Here is a 20,587-nt window from a genome sequence, read left to right on the forward strand (position 1 = left end):
ATGTGAATTGACGAAAACAACTTCTTTTTCACTAACTGCCCTCCAGCTGTGACCAGCCAGTAAAGACTAAGGTTTTCACTCTGATACATTACAACTGGCATTAGACACCTTGGTGTGTCCCTTCAAATCCTCTCCACCTGACACTACCGTCAGCCAAGTCACCAGCCTCACGCTGACTTCAACCAGCTTCCCACAGTTGCGTTCCGCCATCATCTGGCCTCGGGCCAAATTTTCGGATCTTTTTTTTTTTTTTGGAATGGCAAGGGGTTGTCCACAGTATGCTATCCAGCACTTCCTAAAAATATTTGAATACACATACAGGATCGACTAAAGGTAAAAGCGATACTTCATCAATGACCGAGAAAGGAGCTCATACCAGAAAGAAAGCATGGAAAGAAGGCTTGGAAATTTTCCATCATTGTATCAATATGACTTCTTTTCTTTTGCCAAAAATTATTTGTTCACTAATTAAAATTCTCCTCTGTGGATTCTTAAAAACTCCTTTGAAATCTTCCAAATGAAAATTTTCAGTGGGCCTAAAATCCATTGGTTAAAATTATAAACACCCTTAACTTTTCTTTCTTTCTTTCTTTCTTTCTTTCTTTCTTTCTTTCTTTCCTTCTTTCTTTCTTTTTTTTTTTTTACATTTATTTATTTTTGATGCACGGAGAGAGAGACAGAGCGCGAGCCGGGGAGGGGCAGAGAGAGAGGGAGACACAGAATCTGAGCTGTCAGCACAGAACCTGATGCGGGGCTCAAACCCACAAACTATGAAACTATGACCTGAGCCAAAGTCGGACGCTCAACTGACTGAGCCACCCAGGTGCCCCCAAAACCCTTCAATTTTCCATTTGTTTGCAAGAAAAATTATCTTGACATCAGCAAGGACAGAAAATTGCTAATCTAAATTCTAGCAAAAGCCTTTGTACAATTGCTGAATGGAACTGAAAAACTAGATATGACTTAGTGCCAGAGCCATCTGTATACATACTTCATTGGGATCTATGATCTTTTTGTGAGGAATATGCTCACCTATAATATCCATTAAAACTAAGCACCTAAATAAATTGAAATTAGAATCAGACCTTCATTTTATCACAAAATGTTAAACCAGCTTTCGAGACATTGTTGTACATCGCGTTTCTCTCAATAAGTAGAGAGTAATAACATTCTTCATTTTGGGGGAACATCTTGGTATAAGAAATACTTCATGATGCAATAATTAGGAGGCTGATAGTAAGGTTAATTTATTAAAATATTTTATCTGTTGCTTAATTCTCTTTAAAAATATTTACTTTTTCCTCATTGTTAAAATACTACCTTTACCTCAAAGAAATGAATTAACTTCCTCCCTCTTTTCTTTTTTCTTTTCTTTCCTTTTCTTTCCTTCCCTTTCTTTCTTTCTTTCTTTCTTTCTTTCTTTCTTTCTTTTTCTTTCTTTCTTTCTTCTTTCTTTCTTTCTTCTTTCTGATGGAAAAGTCTCATGGCTTCCCTGGAGCTTACAATACATTTCTTTTTAAAGTCCTCCATAATCAGGCCCCTTCCTAACTGCAGCCCCGCCTCAAACCGTCCTCCTTCTCCCCACACGGGTCTTCCTTCAGAGCACACCAAGCCCATTCCATCTTAAAGCCTTTGCACTCCCCTTACTCTTCCAGATCTGCCAATGGCTGGTTTCTTCCCTCCATTCAGTCTTGCACTGATATTCTACCACCTTTTTTTTTTTTCTTTTTTAATACGCTTGTCTCAATCTCCCAACCTAAAAAGGCATCCAGTTGACCTACCAGGTCACCCAGTTGCTCTCTTTCAAATCACCACCCTAGTCGATTTTCTACATAGCACTCACCACTCTTAGCTATTTTCCTTGTTTATTCATCATTTGTTTGTTGTGTGACTCTACTCACTAAAATGCAGGCTCCGTGAGAGCAGAACTTCATCTCTCTTGTTCATTTCTCCAAATAGTGTGTGGCCCATATTAGGCTTTCAAGAAACACTGTTGAATTTAAAAACGAAAACACCTTTGCTTCTCTGAGGGTCATAACTTACCATATCGTGGATCAGATTCCTAAGACAAAACAATCACGTAACCTGGAAAATTGCCTCCGTTCAAGCCATCGGAAAGTACCCAGCTCTCAGGGTAACCTGCTACTTGTGTACCCCATTTGGTGTTTCACCTTGTAGAACCCAGTGTTTCAAGATGGAGGATGTGATGAATTGACCTACATGCTGTTTGGATATAAATTGGTTGCATTATTTGCAGCAAGTCTGAGGTAAGTGTTTCCTCAGGTATACCATTTGTAGCTACACTTACTCGTTTTGATTACTATATATTAAACTATTCACGACTTTAAAAAAATGTTTTCTTTTATTTTGAGAGAAAGAGAGACGACGAGTCGGGGAGAGGCACAGAGAGAGGGAGGGAGAGAATCCCAAGCAGGAACTGGATGTGGGGCTAGATCTCACAAACTGTGACATGATGACCTAAGCCAAAATCAAGAGTTGGGCGCTTAACTGACTGAGCCACCCAGTCTCCCCAAACTATTCATGACTTTTAAAAACAAATCAGATTCTAACATGGCACCAAAATGATGACCATGTCTAAAAATTCTTCGGTCGCATAAAAATCCTTATTTACATCTTGAATAAATACTACGGAGAGGTACGATTTTTATATATATTCTCTTCAGTTGCAATAGGATATTCCACAGATCATTCAAATTTTTTTTCAAGCTTTTTCTTGTAAATTCTGAGCCATGTTTTCAACCTGCAAAGCAACAGTATTTCCAGGAAGACACAGATATGAAAATACTACAATAATTTTATACACTCACTATAAAACAAGCCCAATCAATTCTTGCATTTAGTATAGGATTGCATTTCACAGAAGCATCACTGTTTTCATTTATATTCAAAGCAACACATGTTGATATTTTAGTTAATGTTACCCTTCATTAGCTTTTTCGTTACACATCTTTTCCACATAGGGTCATAGCTGTGTTTAAGGATCGTTTCATAATGATGTCTCAGGCTGTATACCTCTGACACAAAAACACTTTGTTTTAAGCACATAGGAATATTCTCATTTCCAGAGAGAATAATGCTTGTTCATTTTTTTTTAATTAAAGCCTTCATGCTAGAGTTGTCAGATTTAGCAAATAAAAATACAAGATACCTAATTAAATTTAAATGTAAGATAAACAACAAATATTGCATATGACATGCTTATACTAAAAAATTACTTGTCGTTGGGGTGCCTAGGTGGCTTAGTCGGTTAAGTGTCCGACTTCAGCTCAGGTCATGATCTCACGGTCTGTGGGTTCGAGCCCCACGTTGGGCTCTGTGCTGACAGCTCGAGCCTGAAGCCTGCTTTGGATTCTGTCTCTCTTGCTCTCTGTCCCTCCCCATTCACTCTCTCAAAATAAATAAACATAACAATTAAAAAATTTTTAAAATTATTTGTTGTTTATCTGGCATTCAAATTTAACTGGGTATGTTACCTGGCAACCCTGGCCAGTATTTATTTTTCCACTCTTTATGGAGACATAGGTTGAAATACACTCAGATGGTCTTCTAGGAAGTAGTGATGTCTTCCTTACTTTCTTGTTGGCTATTTTAAAATGTCAGCTCTTTTAAAATCAAAAAGGGAAAACTGCTGAAAAAACATAAAATAAATGAAACGTTGGTTCTCAAGACATTGGAAATCAGGCAATGCAGAATTTCATTATGTCAAACAATTAAAAAGCAAATATTGACCAAGCATTTACGATACATAAGGCATTGTATTACAACATGCCACAAACACAGGAGAAGGGAAAAAGAGGAAAAAATGAGAAGCTCTTGGCCCTTGGAAAATTTATAATTTGATAAGGAAGATAATATGTATACATATAAAAAGATAACAAACATGGGGCACCTGGGTGGCTCAGTTAGTTAAGTGTCCAACTCTTGATCTCAGCTCAGGTCATGATCTCATGGTTCATGAGTTTAAGCCCTAAGTCAGGCTCACCATTGATAGTGCGGAACCTGTTTGGGATCCTCTCTTTCCCTCTTTCTCAAAAAAAAAAAAAAACAAAAAAACAAAAAAAACAACACACAACAGAAAAAAATAAAATAAAACAGTGCAAGGCAGACGATGGTAAGTGTCAAAGGAGTGATATAGATAAGAAGAGTCAGTTCCATCTGTGTCTTTGTAGAAAGACCCAACCTAAAGGCCTCAGAGGGAGAGAGGAGGAGAAAGGGGGTGTTTTACCAAGTGCTTTAAGCCTGTTTAAGCCTCCCACTATGGTCTGAATGTTTGTGTCCCCAGCCCCAAATTCACGCGCTGGAATCATAATGCCCACGGGATAGCGTTAAAAAATGGGTGTCTGAGAGGTGGTTAAGCTGTGAGGATGAAGTCCTCCTGAATGGGTCAGTGCTCTTATAAAAGAGATCCCTTGAAGACACAGCAAGAGGGTGTGGCTACGGACCAGGAAGAGTGTCCTCACTAAAACACGACCAGGCCACTGTCTTGATCTTGGGCTTCCCGGACTCAGAACTATGAGCCATAAATTTCTGTGGTTTATAAGCCAGGCAGCCTGTGGTATTTTAACCCAAATAGGTTAAGACACCTCCCACAACTTTGTGGAGTGGATATTATTTTCATTGCCAGTTTCCCGCTGAAAAAGTGAGCCTTTCACGTTTATGGTTACACAGCTAGTAAGCAGGATGTCTGCTTCCATCCTGGGTGCTCCTGACTTTTAGCCACCAGGGCCTCCTCTGAGATGAGACCTCTGCTCTTATACGGAACTCTTAGAGGTTTGACTGAGATAGTGAGTTAAAGGACTATTTTAGATAACAAATGCTTCCCGCAGGGCCCTAGACGGTTGTGGATTCAAATACTCATTCCATCACATTGAATTATAATGAGCCTAATGAAAGTGTCAAATACCAGAAACATCGTGAAATCAAAACGAACTGTGTTGGTGGCTGTTTGCAGGCAGAGAGCAAAAGAGAAAAAGAAGAGTCAAAGATAAGTGCAAACCCAAGAGTTCACAAACAAACAACAATCATCTGTTAGAACTACCGAATTCAGCAAAGCTGCAGGATATAAAATTATCACACGAAAATCAGTTGTGTTTCGGGGTGCATGGGTGGCTCAGTCAGTTGAGGATCTCACTTATGCTCAGGTCAGGATCTCAGGGTTCCTGAGTTCGAGCCCTGCATCCGGCTCACTACTGTCATCGCACAGACCACTTCAGATCCTCTGTCCCCCCCTCTCTCTGCCCCTCCCCTGCTTGTGCTCTCTCTCATACATAAAAATAGACCTTTAAAAAAATCAGTTGTGTTTCTATACAGGAACAATGAATAATCTGAAGAGGAAGTTGAGAAAACAATTTCATTTTCAATAGCATCAAAAATAAAATATTTCGGAATAAGTTTAATCAAGCAGGTGAAAGATTTGTACGTTGAAAACAACAAAGTATTGCTAAAATAAATTAAATAGGACATTAATAAATGGAAAGACATCCTGGCTTCATGAATTGGAAAACTTAATATTATGAAGATGGCAATCTTACCCAGGTGGTCTACAGATTCAATGCAATCAAATCCCAAGGTTTGTATTTTTTTGGGTTTTTTTACAGTTTTTTTTTTGGGGGGGGGAATTAAAAATCCATCCTAAATAGAGAATCTCAAGGGACTCCAAATACACAAAACAGTCCTGAAAAGAACAAAGCTGGAGGTCTCATGCTTCCTGATTTCAAAACTTACTACAAATCTACAGTAACTAAAACAACAGAAACAACTAAAACAGATCAACAGAATAGAATAGAGCCCAGAAATAAACCTTCATAGATACAGTAAAATGATTTTTGACAAGGGTGCCAAAACCATTTAATGGAGAAAGAATTGTCTTTTCAACAAATAGTGCTGTGAAAACTGAACGTCCATAGGCAAAAGAATGAAGTTGGACCCTTACTTGACATCATATAAAACATTAATTCAAAATGGATTAAAAACCTAAACATTAAGACGCGAAACCATAAAACGCCTAGACGACAACATAGGGGAGAAATCTTTATGACACTGAATTTGGCAATGATTTATTGGATGTGGCACCAAGAGTACAGGCAATGAAGGCAAAAATAAATAGACTTCACCGAAATTTAAAAAAACTTTTGGGCATCAAAGGATACTGTCAACGGAGTGAAAAGGCAACCCATATACTGCAAGAAAATATTTACAAATTATATATTTGATAAGGGATTAATACCCAGAATATATAAAGAACTCTACACCTCAACGCCACCCACCACCACCACCGACAACAAAATGACTTCCTCCAAATCAGCAAAATATTTGAATAGACATGTCTCCAAAGAAGATATACACATACCAATGGTCAGAAAGCATAGGAAGAGATGCTCAACATCACTAATAGTTAGGGAAATGCAAATCAAAACAACAGTGAGACACTCATTCACAACCCATTGGGATGGCTATCATCAACCAAAACAAAACAGAAAATAGCAAGTGTTTGTGAAAATGTGAAAACATTGGGACCGTAAAATGGTGCAGCTGCTGTCGAAATTAGCATCATGCTTCTTCAAAAACTTAAAGCTGGAATTGCCATATGACCCAGCAATTCCACTTCTGCGTATATAACCTAAAAGAACTGAAAGCAGGGATCCAAACAGATATTTGTACATCAATGTTTGTTGCAGCCTTGTTCATGCAATTGCCAAAAAGTGGAAAAACTCAGATGAATGGATGAACAAAATGTGCTATAGACACACGATGGAATGTTACTCAGCCTTTAAAAGGAACAAAATTCTGATTCATACTACAATATGGATAAACTTTATCCATTGGATTGTATGGATTATGCTTATCCATTATGAAGATATTCTGCTAAGTGAAATAAGTCAGTCACAAAAATACAAATAACGTATGATTCTATTTAAATGAGGTACCTAGAATAGTTAAATTCATGGACATAGAAAGTAGCATGGTAGTTTCCAAGGGCTGGAGACAGAGGGACATGGTAAGTTACTGTTTCATGGATAAACTGGGGAAAATAAAAAAGTTCCAGAGATGGATAGTGGTGATGCAGCACAACAATGTGAAAATACTTAATGCCACTTAACAGTGCATTTAAAAATGGCTGACATGACAGGCACGTGGGTGGCTCAATCGGTTAAGCATCCGACTTCAGCTCAGGTCATGATCTTGCAGTTCGCAGTTCGTGAGTTCAAGCCCCGCGTTGGGCTCTGTGCTGACAGCTCGGAGCCTGGAGCCTGCTTTGGATTCTGTGTCTCCCTCTCTCTCTGCACCCCCCCCCCCCCCGCTCGCACTCTCTCTCTCTCTCTGTCAAAAATAAATATTTAAAAAAATGGTTGAAATGGGCAGGGGAGGGCACCTGGGTGGTTCAGTCAGTTAAGTGTCTGACTTTGGCTCAGGTCATGATCTCACGGTTTGTGAGTTCGAGTCCCATGTCAGGCTTTGTGCTGACAGCTTAGAGCCTGGAGCCTGCTTCGGATTCTGTGTGTCTCTCTCTCTGCCCCTTCCCCACTCATGCTCTGTCTCTGTCTCTCTCTCTCTCTGTCAAAAATAAATAAACATTAAAAATCTTTTAAAAAATGGTAAATTTCGTGTTATGTATGTTTTACCACAATAAAAAAATTTTAAGAAGATAATATAATCTGGGGCACCTGGGTCCAATTTTGGCTCAGGTCATGATCTTGTGGTTCATGATATTGAGCCCCGCATGGGCTCTGTGCTGACAGTTCGGAGCCTGGAGCCTGCTTCGGATTCTGTGTCTCCTCTCTCTCTGCTCCTCCCCTGCTCATGCTCTATTTCTCTCTCAAAAATAAATAAACATTAAAAAAATATTTTAGAAGACAATATAATCTATAAAACCACATGACTGGCCACAAATAAAATATAGCAAACAGTAACCTCTCTGATTGTGGAATGTTCACTGTTTCCTCAGCATGTTCTGTGTTGCATATGTGGCTTTTAATCATCTAATATACCAACCAAGTGAGGGCATGAGTATAGAAGTGTGTATCGTATATTAGTGAAGTTTCATTTCTTTTTTATTTTTTAAGTTTATTTTGAGAGAGAGAGAGAGTGCAGGAGCGAGTGGGGGAGGGGCAGAGCTAGAGGATCTGAAACAGATTCTGCACTGACAGTAGAGAGCCCGATGTGGGGCTCGAACCCACAAACTGTGAGATCATGACCTGAGCTGAAGTCAGACACGTAACCAACTGGGTCCCCCAGGCGCCCCCTTCCTTATTTTTTAAAGAAAAAAATAAATGAAAATAGAGGTTTTAATATTGTCTTCTCAGACCATACCTTTGTAATGAGACTACTTGTTTAAAGGAAGGGAAGGAAAGAGAAGCTTAGAACAACTGAGATGCTACAGTGATTGAGGTATGAGGAAACCTGAAAGGATGTGTGCCCAGAGAAACCAAGGAAAGAAGGAAAGCTGGAATGGTTGGCTGTGTCCAATGCTGGGCAAGGCAGTACGATAAGAGCAGAGACTCGATCCTGGAGTTGGCAACATGAAGATCTTGGGAGACCTTGACAAGAGCAGTCTTGATGGACTGGTGTAGATGGAAACTGGATGGAGTGAGTTGAAGAGAGATTCTAAAATCAAGAAGTGGAAACAGCCATTAGAGTCACTGCCTTCAAAATGTTTTGAAGAAGAGTAGAGAAAGAGATGGGAATTTGAAAGGTATCATGGGGTCAAATGAGATGTTTTAGTTTTGTTTCTTTCACAGGACAGACTGCAGCATTTTGGATGCTGGCCGGAAAAGTCTAGAAGGGGTTGGGGAACTGTAGGAGCACAGTCCCTGAGAACACGAAAATGGATGGCTCCACAGCCCGTGTGGAAGAGTTGGCAGGGAGAGTTGGGGGGTGAAGTGTGTGCAGGTAAGGTAACCTTGGCAAAGGAAGGATGAGAAAGCTCTAGTCCGGGGAACTGAGGTGAGGGGGGATGGGGTGTGCACAGAGAATTTGATGGGAAAGAAGGTACAGAATAACCATTTTGGAGTTGAGAAAGGAAATACACCGGGATTGTAAAACAGGACCCCGGACAGTACTGAGTACCCCTTTGAGACTTAAGGTCATACATTCACAGTAAGACTGTTCCGAAGGGCTGTGCATTTTCTCTCGCACCACTCAGCTGCTCAGGGACAGGGACACAGCAGACTGGGGCTTTGCCCAAGCACAACAAAGGAAAAGGGAGGATGATATTAATGTGGTTTGCAAGGCGTGTGTTGGTGACTGGCAGCGAGAGAATGTTTGGGTTCGGATCAGGTTTGCTCAGTGCTGATGACAAGATCATCACCATGATAGTGGGTGTCTGAAATGGGTTGAGGAAATGATCACTGGAGATGAGAATCAAGGAATGAGAGGTTATGGTACAGATACAGTCATATCTCATTTTTTATTTATGTTTAAAATTTTTTCCTAATGTTTATTTACTTTTGAGAGAGAGAGAGAGGCAGAGAGAGACAAAGCACGAGCAGGGGAGGGGTGGCAGAGAGAGAGGGAGACACAGAATCGAAAGCAGGCTCCAGGCTCTGAGCTGTCAGCACAGAGCCCCATGCAGGGCTCCATCTCATGAACTATGAGATCATGGCTTACACCCAAGTTGGAAGCTTAACCGACTGAGCCACCCAGTTGCCCCTAGGCATGTCTCATTTTTTAAAAGACTTTATTTATTTATTTATTTAGAGAGAGAGAGTGAGAGAGCTGGGGAGGGGCTAAGAGAGAGGGAGAAAGTGAGAATCCCAAGCAGGCTCTCTCCTGTCAGTGCTGAGCCTGATGTGGGGCTTGATCTCACAAACTGCAAGATCATGACCTGAGCCAAAATCAAGAGTCAGACGCTTAACGGATTGAGCCACCCAGGAGACCCCAGGCATACCTCATTTTATTGCACATTGCTTTAGAGCGCTTTGCAGAAATTGCTTTTTCCAAATTGAAGGTCTGTAGCAACCTTGTGGCAAGCAAGTTGATGGTCACCATTTGCTCACTTCGTGTCTCTGTGGCACATTTTGGCAATTCCCACAATATTTCAGACTTTTTCATTATTACGTATTATGGTGGCCTGTGATCATTGAAAACAACTTGCTGAAAAGCTCAGATGATGGTTAGTATTTTTTAAACAATAACTTTTAAACTAAGGCAGGTCCTTTTTTTTCAGACATAATGCTATTGCATACTTCACAGTATAGTATAAACACAACTTTTATTTGCTCTGGGAAACCAAACAATTCGTTTGACTCCCTCTATGGCCATATTAGTTTTATTGGCATGGTCTGGAACCAAACCTTCAATATCTTCGAAGTGGGCCTGTATGTGGCAGTGAGGACGTGTCACTTCTGTGCAGAGTTTAGGAAACTCTAATCTGATTCTCTTCAGTCCCACCTTGGGCAGGAAGTGTGATTTTTCCCTTTGTGTCTCTATTTCCACACGAGATGACCCAGTGCCCCACCTTCGGATCAAGGGCACAATTCAACTCTGGGAACAGCAGGATGTCCCAGTGGGTGGAAACTTCCTTCCCACTTGAGGATAGCTCAGGAGTCCTGTCCGCTCCGTTTCCTGGTTCCCTCAACGAAGGGTCTTTCTTGCCCTTCCCATTTTAAGAACTCCGCTCTTTCAAGGTTTTCTTCTTCTTTGTGAGCCAACCCTTTACCTGCTCTTTCTTTTTACTGGAGCCCCAACTTACTCAGCAAGCCCGTGTCTGTATCTTTCTGTCCTATGTTCGCAGCGGAGCTTCTCTGAGTCTTTGCTTCTCCTTCACCGTGTGCTGGGCCAGGGGTAGAACCATCCTTCAGGTTTCTAGAGAGGCACAGAATTCACAGAAGGCACGTAGGAAGTTAGAGATACACCCTGTGTCAGACTGATTATCCATGAGACTGTCAAAGTCGTCCAAACAATGAAGACAGGAGTAGAGGTGGAAGAGAAGAGAGTGGGCCAGGTGTGAAAGTCACCAGCGACGGAAGTGGGGTGATCAGGACAGCAAGATAGTGACAGAGAGATAGCAGGTGGAAAGTCTGACAAGAACTTTGAAGGAGGGTGGCGGAGGGTGGGGGGGGGGCGGGGAGAAGCCCTGGAAATGGCATTTAGAGAGCAAGGAAGACTTTCCCCTCCTTCAGGTCCAAGGTACATGAGGCTTGAGAGGGAAAACCAGTCTCCACTCCAGTGGTGAAATTCTGTCTTCAGGGAGCAGACAGCTTTCCATTCCAGATGAAAGGTCTGTAAGCGCCAACATAATCCTACGTCTGCCATGTTCACCTTCACCTCTTCATTCCATGTACAAGACATCCTATGTCTTGGACGGTGCAGTGAGTATACACTGTGTGCTCAACAAACATGTGTTGAATCAATGGAAGTGGAGGTAACTGAATCCGGTGTCTGCAATTAAATCCCATGCCACCACCCTACCCTCTTTGGGGATAAGTGGCAGTCTCCAGCTTCCTGCTCCGGGATACGTGACTGCCATGGGAAGCAAAGGATCCTCACAGCATCTTGTGTCCCTGGCACCTAACAGAGCCCTGAGAACTGGCCTTGAGTATACCCTCTGCTCACCTCACCACTGGAAGCTACAGGAGAAAAGAGTCACCCAAGTGTTCCCTGCCCTTCGGACTGATTTGGCTTTCCATTGTTAGAGTTTGGGGGAATCTTCAGGGCCACCAACAAATAAACCGTTATTCCCCATTTAGGTTAACATCAAATGAGAAATAGATGCTGGGATCAAATAGACTGAAATAAAAACGTCAGCTTTAGACCTAGTAGGTTTAAAGATCCTAATCTGAGTTATGGCCCTTCACAGGATCCCTAAAAAGTCCCCTACTCCACCAAATTATGTCAAATATGTCCAAGCTGGAAAACTTGGAGAAAGGTGAGCAGGGAGTATGTCTCCTAATGCCAGGCATCGAAAAAAGGAGCCCAGAAAAGTTGGACCATATATGTTCTGTCCCTTTAAATACAAATTACTCCCCGATTTTGGGGAGAAGTGAATGAGGAGACTGAAAAAACCTGGGAATTTCCTTTGATATTTCCTTTGCTGCTGAGTGGACATATTCTCCCTTCTTTGGAAATATGAAGAGGAGGATAGAAGGGCTCCTCAGGGCAACCCCAGCTTTTTGTTCTCCTCATAGACTTGAGTATAGGCTCAGCTGCCTGTCAGGAAGACCCACTCCCACCTTCGTGAGACAACCGCCCCCATCTCCCCCAAAGCCACCTTTCTTCTGTTTCTCCATATATTTTCCTGAGAAGTTGAACATTTACGTTCTGCCCCCTGGAAACTCTAAAATGGTAAGAACAGTAACTGTATTAACTTTATTGTGCTTCTACTAATTGGCCTATCTTCCCACCCCTTTCTGTCTTTCCAAATTCTTCCACCATGCCCTCTGGCCCGCATGGCATATCACCAGCAAACTCCATTATATCCCCAACATCTGGCTGGCCAAAATGTGATTCATGGCACATCCTAAAACCAAAATGTAACTAGCAGTGAAATGTTCGGGTCATTTAACCATTCTACCATTAAATTTTTAAAGAACTGCCAAACTGTTTTCCAAAGTGGTTGTTATCACCTTTCCTCCCACCAGCAGTATATGAGGGTTCCAATTTCTCCATATCCCCATCAACACTTAATATTTTCTGTTCCTTAAATTATAGCTATCCTAGTGGCTGTGAAGTGATATCTCTTCGTGGTTCTGATTGCATTTTCCCAGTGACTAATGATGTTGAGCACCTTTTCATGTATTTATTGGCTATTTGTGTATCTTCTTTGGAGGAATGTGTATTCAAATCCTTTGCCCATTTTTAATAGGGTTAGTTGTCATTTAGTTATTGACTTGTAAAAGTGATTTAATAATTCTGGATCCTTTACATAAGTTTCCTTATCTGATATGTGATTTACAAACATTTCCTTCATTCTGTGGCTTGTCTTTTCACTTTCTTGATGATGTCCCTTGAATTTGTCATTGAATTTGATGATGTCCCTAAAATTTTTAGTTATGATGAAGTACAATTTAGCTATTTTTTTCTTTTGTTGTTGTGCTTCCAATGTCATATTTAAGAAACCGTTGCCTAATCCAAGGTCATTACGATTTAGGCCTATGTTTTCTTCTAAGAGTCTTAATTGTTTTAGCCTCCCCCCTTTTTTGGTAACAGCTTTATGGAAATATAATACACATACCATACAATTCACTCATTTACAGTATACAATGCAATAATATTTCGCATATTCACAGAGCTGTGTAGCCATTACCACAATCAATTTTATTTGTTTGTTTGTTTGTTTATTTATGAATATTTATTATTTTGAGAGGGAGAGGTCATGTGAATGGGAGAGGGACAGACAGAGAGGGAGAGAGAGAATCCCAAGCAGACTCTATGCTGTCAGTATGGAGTCCCACATGGGGCTCAATCCCACAAACCATGAGATCATGACCTGAGCTGAAGTCAAGATCAGACGCTTAACCAACTGAGCCACCCAGGTGCCCCCACAACCAATTTTTGAATTGATTTTAATTAGACCCTGAAAAAAAACCCTACCATTGTTAACCTATCATGTCCTATTTTTCTCCACCCTGCAGCCTTAGGCAACTCCTAATCTACTTATGAACTCTATAGATCTGCCTATTCTAAACATTTCACATAAATGGAATTATGCAACATGTGGTTCTTTGTGACTGGCTCTTTCCCTTGGCATGTTTTCAAGATTCTTCCTTGTTGTAGCATATCAAGACTTCATCCCTTCTGATGGCTGAATAAGATTCCATTTGGAGATACACCACTTTGTTTATCCATTCTTCAGCTGATAGACATTTGGATTATGTCTACTTGTTGGTATTATAAATAATGCTGCTATGAACATTCTCTCAAAAATGTAAAAAAAAGTTTTAATGTTTATTTGTTTTTGAGAGAGACAGAGCATGAGTGGGGGAGGGGCAGAGAGAGAGAGGGAGACACAGAATCTGAAGCAGGCTCCAGGCTCTGAGCTGTCAGCACAGAGCTCAATGTGGAGCTCAAACTCATGAACTGCGAGATCATGACCTGAGACGAAGTTGGACACCTAATTGACTGAGCCACCCAGGTGCCCCAATTCTCTCAATTTTTATTTTTCTGAGAATGTCTTCATTTCTCCTTCATTTTTGAAGGTTAGTAATGTTGGACAAAGAATTCTTGGTTGACAGTCTTTTCTTTCAGCACTTTGAATATATCATCCCACTGACTTCTGGACTTCATGGTTTCCAATAAATATTTAGCTGTTAGTCTTATTGAAGATCCTTCATATGTGATGATTTTCTTCTTTCTTGTTGCTTTCAAGATGATCTTTTTCTCTGTGGCTTTAGATTCCTTTGATTTTGATGAATCTAGATGTGCATCTCTTTGAATTTAGCGTCCCGAGTTTGTGTAGCTTCTTAGATGTATAGATTGTTTTTCATCAAATTTTGGAAAATTTTAGCCATTATTTCTACTAATATTCTTTTTGCTTCCTTTTCTCTGTCCCCTTCTTGTGGGATTTCCATTATTCCTATGTTGATATATTTAACTATATCCTTGGAATACTCAGGCATACAGTCTGTGGAGTGACAGAAAGATCTCCACAGGTGGATGGAGACAGCTTGATGGGACAGAGGTACGTGTATGAGAATTAGGAGAGATAAAACGGGTGGCATAGGCACCAGGGGAATTCTACCATACATTTAAAGCAGAGTTAATGCCTACCTACTCTTCTCAAGCTGTTCCAAAAAACAGAAATGGAAGAAAAGCTTCCAGACTCATTCCATGAGGCTTTGCATTACCTTGATTCCCAAACCAGACAAAGACCCTACTAAAAAGAAGAATTACAGGCCAATATCCCTGATGAACCTGGATGCAAACATTCTCAGCAAGGTACTAGCAAATCGAATTCAACAGTATATTATTAAAAGAATTATTCACCATGATCAAGTGGGATTCATTCCTGGCCTGCAGGGCTGGTTCAATATTTGCAAATCAATCAACATGATACATCGCATTAATAGGAGAAAAGATAAGCACCATATGATCTTGCCAATAGATGCAGAAAAAGGATTTGACAAAACACAGCATCTTTTCTTAATAAAAACCCTCAAGAAAGTCAGGATAAAAGGAACATACCTTAACATCATAAAAGCCATATATGAAAGGCCCACAGCTAATATCATCCTCAATGAGGAAAAACTGACAGCTTTCCCTCTGAGATCAGGAACACGACAGGGATGTCCACTCTCATTACTGTTGTTTAACATAGTGTTGGGAGTCCTAGCCTCAGCAATCAGACAATGAAAGGAAATAAAAGGCATCCAAATTGACAAAGAAGTCAAACTATCCCTCTTCACCAATGACATGATACTCTACAAGGAAAACCTGAAAGACTCCACCAAAAAACTGCTAGAACTGATACATGAATTCAGCAAAGTCGCAGGATATAAAAATCAATGTATAGAAATCAGTTGCATTTCTATACACCAATAATGAAGCAAGAGAACGAAATATCAAGGAACTGATCCCATTTATACTTGCACCAAGAACCAAAAAATACCTGAGAGTAAACATAACCAAAGACATAAAAGATCTGCATGTTGAAAACTACAGAAAGCTTATGAAAGAAACTGAAGACACAAAGAAATTTAAAAACATTCCATGCTTATGGGTTGTAAGAACAAATATTGTTAAAATGTCAATACTACCCAAAACAATCTACACATTGAATGTAATACCAATCAAAATAGCACCAGCATTCTTCACAGAGCTAGAATAAACAATCCTAAAATTTGTATGGAACCACAAAAGACCCTGAATAGCCAAAGTAATGCTGAAAAAGAAAACCAAAGCTGGAGGTATCACAATCTCAGACTTTAGCCCATATTACAAAGCTGTAATCATCAAGACAGTATGGTATTTTGCACAAAAACAGACACATAGATCTATGGAATAGAATAGAGAACCCAGAAATATATGGCCAACTAATCTTCAACAAAGTAGGAAAGGATATCCAATGGAAAAAAGACAGTATCTTTAGCAAATGGTGCTGGGAGAACTGGGCAGAAGAATGAAACGGGACCACTTTCTTACACCATGCACAAAAATAAATTCAAAATGGATGAAAGACCTAAATGTAAGACAGGAAACCATCAAAATCCTACAGGAGAAAACAGGCAGCAACCTCTTTGACCTTCAGCCGCAGCAACTTCTTACTTGACATGTCTCTGAAGGCAAGGGAAATAAAAGCCAAAAATGAACCATTGGGACCTCACCAAGATACAAATCTTCTGTTCAGAAAAGGAATTAATCAACGAAACTTTAAAAGGCAACCAATGGAGAAAATAAAGGGTTAGTATCCAAAATCTATAAAGAACTTACTAAACTCAACATCCAAAAAAACAAATAATACAGTGAAGACGTGAATAGACACTTTTCCAAAGAAGACATCCAGATGGCAAATAGACACATGAAATGATGCTCAACATCACTCAGTAGGGAAATACAAATTAAAACCCCATTGAGATACCACCAAACACCAGTCAGAGTGGCTAAAGTTAACCACTAAGGAAACAACAGGTGTTGGCGAGGATGTGGAGAAAGGGGAACCTCTTGCACTGTTGGTGGGAATGCAAACGGGTACACCCACTCTGGAAAACAGTGTGGAGGTTCCTCAAATGATTAAAAGTAGAATTACCCTATGACCCAGCAATAGCACTACTAGGAATTTACCCAAGGGATACAGGAGTGCTGATACATAGGGGCCCATGTACCCCAATGTTTACAGAGGCGCCATCAACAATAGCCAAGTTATGGAAAGAGCCTAAATGTCCATCAACTGATGAATGGTAGGCTGTTGTTTGTCACCATGATTGCAAGTCTATTTTCAAGGCTATCCTGGAGCTGGGGAGAGAAGGATGGGGACAGAGTAAGTAAAAATGAAACAAAGCTCACTGTTTTTCCTATGATTCAATGTTTTTCTTGAATAACACTCCTCAAATTGTTCCAAGTCTGTGGTTAATTTCCAGAGTTCTGACAAGGTTTATTTGACCATTTTTTTGCTAGTATTTTTGTTGCTTTTATGGAGAAGTAAAATTTCAGAGGACGTTCCTCTGCCATTCCTGAAGGGCCTCTGGCTCCTAATCTATTTATTTTACTTTATTTTATTTTATTTTATTTTATTTTATTTTATTTTACTTTGAGATAATTATATATTCACATACAGTTGGCAGGGAATAATAAAAAAAAAAGATCTGATACATTTCACCCAGTTTCTCCCAATGGTAACATCTTGCTTAACCAGAGTATAATATCCTATCCAGGAAACTGACACAGCTATAATCTACTGACCTTATTCAGATTTGCCATTTACATGTACTCATTTGTGTTCGTGTGTGTATGTGTGTGTGTGTGTGTGTGTGTGTATTTAGTTCTATGCAACTTTAACACATATGTATATTTGTGTGACCACCACCATAGTCATGACACCTAGCAGTTCTCTCTCCGGGATCCCTCATACTATCACTTAATAGCCACAGTCACATCACCACCCACTGTCCCCACGACCACCACTCCTAACACTTAGCAGCCACTGATCTGTTCTTCATGCTTATAATTTTGTCATTTCAAAAATGTCATAGAGTAGGTCAGAACAAAATATTATTTAGCAATAAAAAGAAGTAAAGTATTGACACATGCCACAACATGGATGAAACCTAAAAACATGCTACATGAAAGAAGAAGCCAACCACAAAGGACCACCTTCTGGATGATTCCGTTTAAACCAAGTGTCCAAAATAAACAAATCTATGGAGACAGAAAGTAGATTAGTGGTTGATGAGGCCTGGGTGGGATGATGGGGGTGGGGGAGAGCGGTTGGTGATGGCTAAAAAGGTGCAGGGTTTCTTTTCTGGGATAATAAAAATGTTCTAAGAGTGAATGTGGTGATGGTCGCTCACCTCTGTGAATATACTGGGAACCACTGAATTTTACACTTTAAACGGGCGAATTGTAGGGCATGCGAATTATAGATCAATAAAGCTGTCAAAAACGAGAATGCTATATAAAGGGAATCACACAATATGCAATGCCCCTCCCCGCTCAAGGCTGGTTCTATTGTTGTTAAACAAAAGTTTGGTCCCAAGGAAAATATCTGTTACCAGAAATAGTAGGTATACATAATGTCTACAGTACAGAAAAGTTTATGTATATGATATAATAGTTGGACATGACAAGAGGCAATTGGGCATAATCAAAAAGAAGAGAATTAGTCCTTGCTCTTCAAGGAGTCTGGGTAGCATTACCATTCACACACAAGGGTAATTAGGTGGATCTCTTTTCCAGTCTACTCCAAGGATGGGATTTCCCACCTCTCTCTGAGCCAAAAATGGGATGGATGAAAACCGTTTCAGCTCAATTCAGATAAGATAGATTTTTATTGAAAGAGAAATCCAGCAGCAATGATAGCAACACAGAAACACACAAAGCTTCACACAAAGCTTCACAATATCAGCTGCTTCTAGATTCCCAGATAAAAGCTGTAGCCAAGAGAGCCTTTCTATACGTGGCATAGAGACTGAACATTCTTCTTTCATATGTCCCTCTTGTTTTCCATATTCTTCTTTCCGTCCATATGAGATCATTACAAAGCTTTCTACTGGGCAAGACATGTTTGTAGACCTTATATAATTCTCTGGTCGAAACAAAAGGCTTTGTTCATTTATGGAACGCTGTTCCTTGATCAGTGTTACTGTAATTTCTCACCATTGGCATTCAGTAGACATGAACTTGATTAGGTCTATGAAATACCACTGTATGATACAATTTCAAAGTTAGAAATTTGGGAACCTAAATTTTTCAAACAGAGTTCCTGGAAGAAAATCTTTTAATGATTTTGAAATAACAAGAACTCTCAATTTTCTGAAATACATAGTTTATCTGAGTATGTTTAATCCCTATTTGAGAAAGAGGGTTAGAGAAAGAGGGAGGGAGGGAGAGAGGAGGGGCGGGAGGAAGAGAGAGAGGAAAAGGGAGGTGGAAAGGGAGAGGGGGAGAGAGAGAGGGTGGGGAGAAAGATTGAGCTGTCAAAGGTTATTGGATTATTCTGGCTCTGGATTCTCTTCCATGGTGGACTGCACTTTCATTCTAGAACAAAGCTACATGAGTAATTAATCTTTAACCGGCTGAACAAACTCCCTTCCACAGAGCTGTCTGTAGCTTCTCCGACACTAGAAAAATTAACTACAATAGACATGTTTCACAAGTATCGCACTTCACAAATGTTAGAATAGAGTTCATTCTCGAAACCTGGGGTTGGCAAACTTCTTCTGTAAAGGCCTAGATTACAAGTATTTTTGGCTTTGTGGGCCAAATGGTCTCTGTTGCAACTAGTCAACTCTGCCGCTGTAGCATGAAAATAGCCATAGGCGCTATGTAATGGAACGAGCGTAACTGTGTTCCAAAAAAATTTTTATTTATGGACACTGAAACTTGAATTTCATACAATTTGCAACTGTCATGAAATATTTCTCTCTCGATTCTTTTTTAAAAAAAAAAAAATTCCTTAGTTTATGAGCCGTGAAAAAAAAAAACAGATGAGGGGCCAGATTGGGCCTGTGGGACTTAGTTTGAGAGTCATACTCTGATGGAAGCGTGGAAACATCCAGTCTCCAAGGCAGAGATGGGTTTGAATATCGGATCTGCCATCCACTCGTTGTGTGACCTTGGACAAGTTATGTGACATGCTTAAAACCACGTCCTCATCTGTAAGATGAGTCTGGAGATAGTTTTTCCATAGAACTGTGAAAAAATTAAATGAAGTACCATAAACATGTTTAGCATATGCCCGGTCACAGTGAACATAGTTCCCACTATCATTTAGGAAAGCCACAAAGCCTTCACTTTCCCCAAACTGCTGCCCCACACTAGGATTTATGGCAGGATTTTATGAAGACAGCCTGTATCAGGCCCATTCTTAAGAGTCATCCCCAAGTCCTTATTCTCTCACCTTTCCCGTTCAGTTCTTCAGCAAATCACAGCTACTCCGCACTCAAAATTTATCTAGAATTTGACCACTTCCCTGCAACTAGCGCCCTGATCCATGCCACCCTCAACTTACGCCTCATCTTCCTGTTCCCACACTTGCCCTCTTATTTTCCACAGAGGTGCTCTTAAAATAGAACCCAAACTCACTTTATTCCTCTGCTCAAATGTCTCTGATTGTTCACTCCTAGGAAAACTGTAGGCCCTTACCAGACAAGCCCTCAGATCTCCTACACTTTTCCCCCTTGCTTCTTCGGCACCAACCATAATGGCCTCACTATTCTTCAAGCACGTCAATGTTGCTCCCACGTCTCACTTAATAGTTGTTGGTATTTCTTTCTGGAATGTTCCTTCCCCAGATAACCAAGTGTTTTCAATGTTGCTACTTCTTTTAGGTCTGTGCTCAGCTATAACCTTGTTAGAAAAGCATTCTGTCACTCCTTAACTCTATTTTCCTACTGGGTGGCTGTGCTACCGTCTCCTGCCATATTTCATATTTATTTGTAGACTGAATGCCTCCTCCTGCTAGAATGTAAACTTA

This window comes from Panthera leo, chromosome B4 (assembly GCF_018350215.1).
Source record: "Panthera leo isolate Ple1 chromosome B4, P.leo_Ple1_pat1.1, whole genome shotgun sequence".
Taxonomy (NCBI): domain Eukaryota; kingdom Metazoa; phylum Chordata; class Mammalia; order Carnivora; family Felidae; genus Panthera; species Panthera leo.